Source organism: Cebus imitator, unplaced genomic scaffold (assembly GCF_001604975.1).
Source record: "Cebus imitator isolate Cc_AM_T3 unplaced genomic scaffold, Cebus_imitator-1.0 Scaffold41, whole genome shotgun sequence".
Taxonomy (NCBI): domain Eukaryota; kingdom Metazoa; phylum Chordata; class Mammalia; order Primates; family Cebidae; genus Cebus; species Cebus imitator.
The window spans coordinates 4,532,786-4,542,494 of NW_016107356.1; positions in this window are offsets into that span (position 1 = coordinate 4,532,786).

The following is a 9,709-nucleotide window of genomic DNA, read 5'->3' on the forward strand; positions in this document are numbered from 1 at the left end:
TTTGAGATGGAATTTCGCTCTTGTTGTCCAGGCCAGAGTGCTGTGGCACAATCTCTGCTCACTGCAACCTCCGCCTCTGGGTTCAAGCAATTCTGCCTCAGCCTCCTGAGTAGGAGGGATTACGGCACATGCCACCATGCCCGACTAATTTACATGTACGTATAAATTTTTTTTAGTAGAGATGGGGTTTCACCATGTTGGCCAGGCTGGTCTCGAACTCCTGACCTCAGATGATCTGCCCACCTCAGCACCCCAAAGTGCTGGGATTACAGGCGTGAGCCACCGTGTCCAGCCTTCTTCTAATATTCTGAACCAGGCATAGAGAAAGCAGAAGCTCAGTGCATAGCTAAATGAAATTACCAGAGATTCTCAGTGCAGCCATTTCCAGCTTTTCACAAAACCATTGTGCTCACATTAATAGCATCAAGGAAGGCTTCCTACACCATGAGCTCCATTAAAAACTTCACGTTTTGTTAATGGTTTTGAAAAGGTAAGAAGTTTCTTTTCCAGCATCTTTCATTGGAGTGATAATCTTGGTACATTGTAAATAGATGGTGTTGTTGACTTCATCATAGCCAGAATCTAGAATTATCAGCATTCTTTCGGGGTACAATGAGAGCTTTTTTCCAGCCAGATACAGAATGAGCAATACAGGTAAGGTCCCTGTTGTCATGGAGCTCAAATTCTCTTAGAGAAGGGAAAGAGAAAATCAATAAAACGGTAATTTCATAATTCAGACGCCACACACAGCTGCAAGGCTGTGCACAGACACCATTCACACTGTAGACTAAGTGACCGCTGCCCCCTGGGTTAAGCGTTGCCCTGCCTGAGAGACAGTATACGACAGCCCCACACAATTCAGATAATAAAAAGTGCTATCAGGAAAATAAGGCAGGGTAGCCGGTGACTGAGTGTGGGAGTCAGTGTTACAGATTGCATGGGCAGAAAAAGGCCTGCCTGTCTAAGGAGGCATCATTTGACATGAAGAAGGAAGAAGCTGTGCCAAGATCTGGGGGAAAAGCATTGGAGGCAGAGGGAACAGCGTATGCAAAGTTGCTGAGGCAGTCTTTATAACTGCAGCACGAAGAGGTCCCTGTCCTAATCTCTGGAAGCTGTGAATATGTTACCTTACCTGGTAAAATGAACTTTGCAGGTGTGATTAAGTTAAGGATCTTGAGATGGGAAGATGATATCGGATTATACAGATGGGACAAATGCAATCACAAGGCTCCTTATAAAAAGCAGGCAGGAGGGTTAGGGAGTGGGAGAAGATGTGATCACGAAGGAGGAGGCTGGGCCGGGTGTGGTGCTCATGCCGGTAATCCCAGCGCTTTGGGAGGCTGAGTTAGGTAGATTATTGAGGTCAGGAGTTTGAGACCAGCCTGGCCAACATGGTGAAACCCCATCGCTACTAAAAATATACAAAAATTGGCCTGGTGTTTGGTGGGTGCCTGTAGTCCCAGCTACTAGGGAGCCTGAGGCAGGAGGATCACTTGAGACCAGGAGGTGGAGGTTGCAGTGAGCTGAGGTCACACCACTGTACTCCAGCCTGGGTGACAGAATGAGACTCTGTCTCAAAAAGAAAAAAAAGAAAGAAAAGCAGAGGCTGGATGGATGCCAGGGAGAGGGCCAATAGTCAAAGAATGTGGGTGGCCTGGAAAAAAAGGTAAAGAAATAGATTCACACCACCGCTTCCCTCAACCCCCAGAGCATCCAAAAGAAACTGGCTCTGCTGCCATCTTGATGCTAGTCCAGTGAAATCAGCTTTGGACTTCTAACCCAGAACTTTAAGATGATATTATAAATATGTGTTAAGTCACTAAATTTGTGGTCGTTTCTTATAACAGCAATGGGAAGTTAATACAGATTTGAAGACAAAAACAGAAGGCAGGGAAGCAGGATCAGACTATGTGAGATGAGCTTGCAGAGAGGGCCAGCGGCCAGCTTTTCCATGGCCTGGCCAGCCGTACTAAGCAGTCTGGATTTTATTTTCAAGGCGAAAGGAAACTAATGTAGAGTTTCAGGAGGGGAATTGTGGGTTATGGTTTGTGTTTCCAAAAGATCCCACTGGTCCCTCTTGGAAATGTGTGAATGGGGACAGAGCGCAATGCTGGAGGTGGAGCAGCCGGTGGTCCAGGTATGAGCTGAGAAGTAGCTGGGCAGGGACGTGTTTGGAGCATCAAGTTATTTCTATTACTATTATTTTGAGACGGTGTCTTACCCTGTGGCCCAGGCTGGAATGCAGTAGCGTGATCTCGGCTCACTGCAACCTCCACCTCCCAGGTTCAAGCCATTATCCTGCCTCAGCCTCCCAAGTAACTGGGATTACAGGCGCCTGCCACCACACGTGGCTAATTTTGGTATTTGTGGTAGAGACTGGGTTTCACCGTGTTGGCCATACTGGTCTCGAACTCCTGACCTCAGGTGATCCATACTCTTCAGCCTCCCAAAGTACTGGGATTACAGGTGGGAGCCGCTGTAGCATCAAATAACAGAGCAGTAGGAAACATATTTCAGTGCCGGGCATGGTGGCTCATGCCTGTAATCCCAGCACTTTGGGAGGCTGAGGTGGGCAGATCACAAGGTCAGGAGATCTAGACCATCCTGGCTAATACGGTGAAACCCTGTCTCTATTAAAAATACAAAAAATTAGCTGGGTGTGGTGGCACATGCCTGTAGTCCCAGTTACTTGGGAGGTTGAGTCAGGAGAATCTCTTGAACCCAGGAGGTGAGGTTGCAGTGTGCCAAAATCATGCCACTGCACTCCAGCCTGGGTGGCAGAGGGAGATGCCACCTCAAAACAAAACAAAACATTTCAATTTATTACCTTAAGGGGTGGGGCAAGAGAGACAAGTTCTAAGAGGCTTTTCATGTAAAAATGGAAAGAACTAGGTTTAGGGCAACAATGAGAAAAGGCAATGAAAAAGGCAAGATTCTGAGAGAAGTTGCCTGCTTAACTGGTGAGACGGATTGTGACTCTTCTTTGCAATTGGCCATTATACTAGTTTACAATATGACACAAAAACCCAGGCACAGTTTTCAAAGAAGTTGGGATGGGTTATTAAGGTTCTGGTGGACTTGATGCGACTCAGTGGCCAAACTCATACACCCATGTTCAACACGTGCAGAGGCTTTTCTGTAACAGGACGCAGAGTCAACAATATTTGCTAATGAATTGGGGGTGTGGTAGGTGATACACACGCACAAAAGAAATCTAAGCTAATTCTGAGGTTTTTTTTGGCTTACATAACTAGAAAGAAGGTGGAGTCGCTTTGCTGTGGTAGGAGAGGAGTAGGTTTGGTAGGAGAATTGAGTTATGTTTGGACATCTGAAGTTGAGATGCTGGTTAGAAATCCAAGTGAAAATGTCAAATGAGCATTTTGACACTTGATTCTGAAATTCAGGGGAGAGGACTGGGCTGGAGATACAAATTTTCAAGCCCCCCTACAAATACATGGATTTTAAATAAATCAACTTTTTTCGTGGTATAGTTTACACAAAATTATACACACCTGTTTTACTTGCATGGTTCAATGAGTTTTACTCAGGTAACCACCTACGACAACCTAGATATAGACCAATTTGATCACCCCCCCCCCACCAAAATTCCCTCTTCATCCTTTGCAGTCAATCTTTCCCTCATCTGGTCATAGAAACTACTGCTCTGCTTTCTGTCATGATAGATTGCTTTTGCCTTTCTAGAAATGGAATTATACAGCACAGCCTTTTTGTGTCTGACTTCTTTTGCTCATATACTGTTTGTGAGATTCATCCATGTTGTTGCATGTATCCTTTATTTGTTCCTTTTTATTGAATAATATTTCATTGTATGAATAAAACACAATTTGTTCAGCCGCTTATCTGTTGAGGGATATTTGGCTTATTTCCAGTTTTTAGCTATTTTGAATAAAGCTGCTATACACATTCATGAATTTTTGTGTGGGAATATTTAAAAAATTTCTCTAGGTAAATACCTAGAAGGGGGATTATTGGAAACTTTAGGTCCAGTTACCAAACTGTTTCCAAGTGGCTGTATCATTTTACATTCCCAAGACAATGTATGAAAATTCCACTTAGCCCACGTCCTCACCAATGCTTGGTGTTGTCAGTTTTTCAAAATGTAGCCATTCTGGCCAGGTATGGTGGCTCATGCCTGTAACCCCAGCACTTTGGGAGGCTGAGGTGGGTGGATCACTTGTGATCAGGAGTTAGAGATCAGCCTGGCCAACATGGCAAAACCCTGTCTGTACTAAAAATACAAAAATTAGCCAGGCGTGGTGGTGTGCACTGCAATCCCAGCTACTCCTGCTGAGGCAGGAGAATTGCTTGAACCCAGGAAGGGGAGGTTGCAGTGAGCCAAGATCTCACCACTGCATTCCAGTTTGGGTGATAGTGTGAGACTCCATTTCAATAGAAGAAAAAAAAGTAGTCATTCTAGTGAGTGTGTAGTGGTACCTTATTGTGCTTATAAGTTATATTTCCAATGACATTGAGCATTTATGTGCTTATCGTGTATCTTTTTTCGTAGTGTATGCATAAACCTATTATCCATTATTATTGAATCATTTTTTTTTTCAAATGACTTCTTTATATATTCTAGATGCAAATTTGTTGTATATTCTAGATACAAATCCATTGTGGTTATTTTTCCCAGTCTATTTTTTTGCCTTTTTGTTTTCTTAGGAGTAAAAGACTTTAATGATGAGGCCCAATATATCAACATTTTCCTTTTATGATTCATGTGTTTCTTAGTTTTTGTTTCCTCTATCTGCTCTTAAGATTTCTCATTGCTTTTGATTTTAAGCATTTTATGCAAAAGTATGGCTTTCTTTGAAATAATTCTCTCTGAAGTTTTTAGTACTTGAACTCATGGCTTGATTTTTTTTTAAAAAGCGGTTTTGGAAAAATCTCAATTACTATTTCTTCAAATATTGCTTCTGCATCAGCCACTTTCTCCTCTCTTTCTGGGACTCCAACTATATTTCTGTTAGTTCTTTCTCCTATATCTTTCATACTTTTTTTGGGTGTATTCTATTATTTTGTTCTGTGCTTCACTGTAGATATTTTCTGCTGACTAGGTTTCTAATTCACGAATCCCCTCTTCAGCTTTACCTATGCTGCTGGTAAATCCATCCTCTAAATGGATACATTTAAAAAATAAATTTCTACAGAGATTCTATTTATTCTTGGCCTGACTTTGGAAATTTGTATTTTTCTGGAAAATTATATATTTCATCCAAAACTTCAAATGGTATTTCCAGAGTGACTTTTTATTTAGTTTATTTTATTTTTATTTGTTTTCACTTTTGTTCCTTTCTGTTTTTATCTTAAAGTTTCATTTATTCTACATTTTTAGTTTATTTTGTAGTTATTTTGCTTTTTGAGTTTAATGAGTTTCTATTATTTTCCTTTTATTTATTTTTTAGAAACAGGGTTTCATTGTATCACCCAAAGTGGAGTGCAGTGGCACCATAATAGCTTACTCTAACCTAGAACACCTGGGTTCAAGCCATCTTTCCACCTCAGCCTCCTGAGTAGCTAGGACTACAGCCATGCACCACCATTCCCAGATAATGTTTTTTTAGAGATTCTTTTATAGAGATGGAGTCTCACTATGTTGCCCAAGCTGTTCTCAAACTCCTGGCCTCGAGTGATCCTCCTGCCTTAGCCTCCCAAAGCATTGGGATTACAGGTGTGAGCCACCATGCCTGGCCTCCTTTCCTTTTAATGAATTCATTTGCTGTATCAACTTGCCTCTAGGGTTCACATTGTCTGCATCCCAGAAGTTTTCATATATGGCATTTTCTTTGTAATTTAATATCTTAATATTTCTGTGTTTTCCTCTTTATCCATAAGTTAAGTGGTCATGTCCTTACATTTTGGTTTTTAGATATATCAAGGTGTACTGGGGTTTTTTGTTTGTTTGTTTGTTTGTTTTGAGACGAAGTCTCACTCTGTCTCCCAGGCTGGAATGCAGTGGCACGATCTCCGCTCACTGCAACCTCTGTCTCCCAGGTTCAAGCAATTCTCCTGCCTCAGTCTCCCAAGTAGTTGGGATTACAGGTGCGTGCTACCACGTCTGGGTAATTTTTTTTATTTAGTAGAGACAGGGTTTCACTGTTGTTCAGGCTGGTCTCAAACTCCTGACCTCAGGTGATCCACCTGCCTCAGTCTCCCAAAGTGCTAGGATTATAGGCGTGAGCCACTGTGCCCAGCCTTAAGGCATACTGTTACAAAATATCCAGGAGGCCGGACAGAACAGTGGGTGAAACAAGGATTTCATTCAGGTGGCCGCTGGCTCAGAGGATTAGCATCCCAAGTCTGAGCCCTGGAGAAAGAAAATGGGGTACTTTTATACATTCAGTGCGATGTAGCAGCTAACAGGTTTACAGAAGTTAGAACAAGGAACAGTTAATTAATTTGCAGCATGTCTTGTGATGTATGTTACATTTGAAAAATAGCATTTTGAGAACCGCATTGTACATTCTTTAGGTGTTATCTTGTCCTGTGACCTTGCAGCTGGTCAGTAAGAAAAACAGGAGTCTTGAGATGCCTGGAAACTTTGCTGAGAATGTGGGGAGAATAGATAAGGTAGGTTTTATGAGGAGTTAGTTAATTTTAAGCAGAGCTGGGGGTTAGGTTTTATATTAAACACGACACAACACAGCAAAATTTACTTTATTATATAGCAACTACAAATTATAAGATTTTTACTATTATTGCTATTATTTAATTCCCTTATTCAGTACAGAATATACTTTTGTTGATTTGTAATTTAACTGCATTGTTGTAATAGATCCCGGTCTATATAAAGCTGATATTTAAAATTTTGGTTGGATTTCTTTTAGGACCCAGCATATGGTGAGTTTTTAAAACTGTTTTAGGGACCTTGTAAAGAATGTATATCACTTATTGGTTAGGTGTGGGCTCTCTCTATTTTATAAAGGTAATTAATTCTATTACTCAAATATTCTACGTCTTTACTTTTAAAAAAAATCTATCATTTTCTGACACCTAATTTCTACCATTGTGGATGCCTCAATTTCTTGTTAATCTGCCTGTTCTGCTTCAAATATTTTGAGTCTATATATAAGCCCATGATTTTAGTATCTTCCTAGCATGTTGTTTCTTCTACTAAATTGTAGCGACATTTAATAGCTTATGGCTCACCTGAAATTTCACTTTTCCTTAGATTTCTGCATTTTAGCCTTAGCTTTTTTCATCACTTTATTTTCAACTTTTTATTTGTTTTTATTTTAGATGTACATCTTTATTTTGTATTTTACTTTTTGAGACAGAGTCTTGCTGTTTCAGCCAGGCTGGAGAGCAGCAGCACGATCTGGGCTCACTGTAACCTTTTCCTCCCAGGTTCAAGTGATTCTCATGCCTCAGCCTTCCAAGTAGCTGGGACTACAGGCATGTGCCACCATGCCTGGCTGATTTTTATATTTTTAGTAGAGATGAGGTTTCGCCATGTTGGCCAGGCTGGTCTTGAGCTCTTGGCTTCAAGGGATCCACCCATCTCAGCCTCACAAAGTGCTGGGATTACAGGTGTGAGCCACCGCCCCAGGCCTAGATGCATATCTTTTAAGAAGCATATAGCTAGATTTTATTTTGTTATTAAATTTAATAATACTTCTTTTAATAGGTGCTTATTTTATTTAAGGATATTGTGATTATAGATATATTCAGATATTATCTTAGTCATTGGGGCAGTTATAGTAAAAATATTGTAAATGGGATGACTTATAAACAAAAATGTGTTGCTCACAGTTTTGGAGGCTGGGAGGTCCAAGATCAAGGCACTGGCAGATTGGGTGTCTGGTGAGGTCTCCCTCTTCAGTTCACAGACGGTGCCGTCTAGCTGTGACCTCACATGGGAAAGGGGAAGACAACCTCCCTGCAACCTCTCTTCTAAGGTCATTAATCGCATTCCTGGGTCTCCACCCTCTGGGCCTAATCACCTCCCAAAAGCCCTACCTTTTAGTAATATCACATTGGGAGTTAGGATTTCGTTATATGAATTTTGCAGGGACAAAAACATTTATGCCACAGCAGATATATTTCTACCACCTTATTTGGTGATTTCCGTCTTTTTGCTTGTTTGTTTGTTTGCTTTTTGTGTGTTTTTTTGAGAGAGTCTCACTCTATTGGCCAGGTTGGAGTGCTGTGGCATGATCTCAGCTCACTGCAACCTTTGCCTCCTGGGTTCAAGTGATTCTCCTGCCTCGGCTTCCTGAGTAGCTGGGAATATAGGTGTGTGCCACCACGCCCGGCTAATGTTTTTGTATTTTTAGTAAAGACAGGGTTTCATCATGTTGGCCAGGCTGATTTCGAACTCCTGACTTCAGGTGATCCACCTGCCTCAGCTTCCCAAAGTGCTGGGTGGAATTACAGGTGTGAGCCACTGTGCCTGGCCAGTGATTTCTGTTTAAAAATTTTTTCTTAAAGTGTTTTTCCCACCTTTGTTTCCATTGGATAGGTAAAACATTCTACATTTGCTTTTATTTAAACAAGAAATGAATTTTGCTGTGTTTCAATGTACAGATTTAATTTGTTTCTCGTGATCACCCACACATTGTTAATATGATAGTGCATGCCGTGTGAGGTCAAAGACTGCACCACGCTGGGAGAACTCATTCAAGCAAAACAGCAGAGCTGTCCCTTAAAATTGATTTCTGGGAAGATAAGTTTACTTTTTAATTTATTCATACAATTTAATTCCATTTTAATTCATTTTTAAGGGAACATCACATTTTGTATGAAAAAACAGGGTTATTTTCATATTCTGCTTATGGGAAATAAATGTATTTATAATGCAATAAAGTAAAATTGAATGTACAATTTTGTGGCTATGTGTTTATGTGTCTTTTTCTGGAGGGCATTTACTAATGCGCGTCTGGTTCTCAGAACTCATGACTTCAAAAGGTTAAGAGCCACTGGCTCAGATTTGTGTTCTAGGTGCCACTGAGGCTGTGCGTCACTGGTCCTAGAGGATGTTTTGTGGAAAAAAATAAGTTTCTACCATCAGATATATTTGGGAAATGCTGCGAAGAATAGGCAGAATAACGAGAATCCCCCAAATCTCCTTTTGGGGATTTGCCATGCTCAGATCATATTGAAGACAGAAATCCTGCCATGAAGAAACCTCCAACTTTGTCAAGTTAAAGTACCCCACTTTAATTTTCAGAAATCATTTAGCCTCCCACTGAACATTATGGGAAAGAAATGATGCTCTAGAACATTCTCAGTCTTTGCGTTATGCCACACTTCAGGGAGCTGTTTTGTAAAACTGCTTCTACTGAGCTCCATGTTGACTTTGCACATTCAGCCACTTTTGAGGAACTTCATTTTTAAAAAGGCCAACAGCTGTTTTCAACATGAGAGAGATGTCTAAATGACTTGCTCTTCAAGAACGAGGGAGAGGGTTGGGTGTAGTGGCTTACGCCTGTAATCCCAGCACTTTGGGAGGCCGAGGCAGGTGGATAACTTGAGCCCAGGAGTTTGAGATCAGGCTGGGCAACATGGAAAAACCCGTCTCTACAAAAAATAATGATAAAAAAATTAGCTGAGCATAGTGACACACGCCTGTAGTCCCAATTACTCAGGAGGCTGAGGTGGGAAGATCACCAGACCCCAGAAATGTCAAGGCTGCAGTGGGCCATGATCATGCCACTACACTCCAGCCTGCAAGACTGAGTGAGATTCT